General features: G+C 35.5%; 1 protein-coding gene across 1 annotated transcript in view; it reads right to left on the bottom strand.

Annotated features, from left to right (window-relative positions):
* Positions 1-1,744: 1,744 nt before the first annotated feature.
* The window catches only part of LOC133641657 (zinc finger protein 423-like), a 39,978-nt gene continuing 39,114 nt past the window's right edge, over positions 1,745-2,608 (bottom strand). Inside the window, exon 3 of the mRNA XM_062035542.1 lies at positions 1,745-2,608. This exon is cut by the window's right edge and continues 234 nt beyond it. The gene's annotated coding sequence lies outside the window, so the exon portion shown is untranslated.

Genomic DNA, 2,608 nt, shown 5'->3' with positions numbered 1-2,608 from the left:
TACACATTTAATTGATCATTTATATGTACTTGTGTACAACTATAAATATACACATTTTTGCAGTGTTTGGAATGGATTCATTGGATTTTTGTGATTATTTGTATAGGGCCGATTCCTTTAGTTTTCACACAGTTTCGGTTTTGGTATACGCCCCACTTTTCATAGATTCCTTTTTAGGACCGGAAAAGAAGGTACCATGGGGGCCAAAGAAAGTTGCGAGTGCGAGCAATTTGTTAAAGAAGGTAAGAGACTTGACTGAATAATAGAAATAAATAGCACCACAGTCCCTCTGTGCTAATTATTTTCCAACAAGTCTTCAATAAAAGTAGAATGTTCATTTATACATTTCATTTATCATTTAAATGTACATGTGTACAACTATAAATATTAACATTTTTGCATTGTTTGGAATGGATTAATTGGATTTTTGTGATTTTTTTTTATAGGGCCAATTCCTTTAGTTCTCACACGATTGGGTCTTTGACGTTTTGGAACAAACAATATTCAACAAATAATTTGGATTGTGCAACTCCAGGACCTATAAAGTTGGAAAGTATTCAAGAGACTACATGGGAATATAACAAGAATAAATCATGCTTCAGGAAAACAAAACATGACAGCAAAATGGAGTTATGTAGAAATTAGAATGGGCCGTGTTCCAGGTTCGATCCCCGCTTCCGCCATCCTAGTCACTGCCGTCGTGTCCTTGGGCAAGGCACTTTACCCACCTGCTCCCAGTGCCACCCACACTGGTTTGAATGTATCTCAGATATTGGGTTTCACTATGTAAAAGCGCTTTGAGTCACTAGAGAAAAGCGCTATATAAATATAATTCACTAATAAAGTTGAACAGTGCCAGTAAATGTCAAATGTTATTGTCATGTTTGTTAGGCTTCAAATATAAAATGTGAGAAGTGTGAATTTTCTCCAGGCCCGGCCCTAACCAATCTGGCGCCCTAGGCAAGGTTTTAGGTGGCGCCCCCCCACATCGGCAGTGAAGTGTATATACTCACATGAAACCGAATAGCTTTGTCTTTGACCTTTTTTTTTACTTAAAGAAAGCAAATTAACAATCAGAATAGTTAACAAGATAAAAAAAATATGGATAAATAAATGAATACAAAAAATAAAAAATGAATATATGAAATACAATATTTTTTACATACATAAACACAAAATAAAACGTGTCAACAAGTTGCATAAAATAAATTAAAAATACCATATAAATAAGGCACTGCACAAAACAAGATATCAAACCAGTATGACTTTAACAACTATATTACAAAAAAAGGGGATCCTACAGAGTTCTCTATTTGTGCTTTTTAATATTGCATTAACTAGAATGACTTACAAATGACTGTACACCAGGGAGTACTGTAATTACCTAACGTTACATTATTATTTTCCATAACAATTTAGCCCCCTCCACAATATTAACCCGACGTTAAAACAGAACTAGCTATTTATTGAATCATGTAACATTAGCTTAATGCAAAAAAGACAGGTTACTATCACATTTTGTAACGGACAAATAATTTCATGTAGGCTAACGTTACCTACCTGCTACCTCTGTCTTTTTCTCGTTTCTCCTCTTCTTTTCTCCCCTGGGCACCTGACAGTTTTGGCCGTTTTGACATCTTGTGTTGCTTTTTTTTATGTGGTGACGTCCAAAAAGAGTCATGATACGGGAAGGGAGGGGGCGCACCGTGCGGGGGGAGGGGGGGGGGGGGGGGGGCGTAATGTTGTAACAAAAAATATTTCTATTAAATAGGCTTTACTTTGCATTTTATTTAGCGTGGGATTATTTTATGTATTTAGAAATAATAGTACCAACTTTTTTTTTTTTTTTTTTTTTTTTCCTCCAACATTTGTGGCACTGGTGTGGCGCCCCCTGATGGACGGCGCCCTTAGCATTTGCCTATACGGCCTATGCCACGGGCCGGCCCTGATTTTCTCTGTATTCAAATGCATCCATAAGCACCACACAAAAGCATCTTTGTTTGTCATGTATTTATTTATTTTTATCTTTTTTTTTTTTTTTTGGTCAGTACTATATTATTGCAATCTGGTTAATTACCAAAAAAATCAGCCATTGACCAGACGCGCAGAAATTGCTGATATTAATTTTTTTTTTTTACAATAATCATTATAGGCCCCATAAAGACTGGAAAACCCAATCCTGGAAAAAAAAAAAAAAAAAAAAAAAGAGAAAAAAGAAAACAGTTTTTTTTTGTTTTTTTTTGCTTTTTAATTTGTTCCTTTGTCTTTTTTTTTTTTTATAGTAATTACAAAAAAGGAAGAAATATATATAACAATAATCACAGAAAGGAGGAGAACTGAGAAGAAAGTCACGACTGGCAGACCATCACAACACGGCACGAGTACCTACTGACGCGGGAACTTAAAGGTAGGAATAGAAAAGAAGAAAATAATATCAGGGAAGAGAACATTTTCTGCATCGTCCAAAAACAATTTCTTTTTTTTTTTGATCTGTTAAAAAAATAACAATCCACATGGTAACAGAATGCGTGTGACCGTTGAAATACTGCACGTACAATACCTTGTTTCACTCCTCTCCCCTCGCCGTCACGGGCTGCGGCGCCGCTTT

Source organism: Entelurus aequoreus, linkage group LG24 (genome assembly GCF_033978785.1).
Source record: "Entelurus aequoreus isolate RoL-2023_Sb linkage group LG24, RoL_Eaeq_v1.1, whole genome shotgun sequence".
Lineage (NCBI taxonomy): Eukaryota > Metazoa > Chordata > Actinopteri > Syngnathiformes > Syngnathidae > Entelurus > Entelurus aequoreus.
Note: the sequence above shows the minus strand (reverse complement) of the source record. Positions and strands in the feature narration are given on the sequence as shown.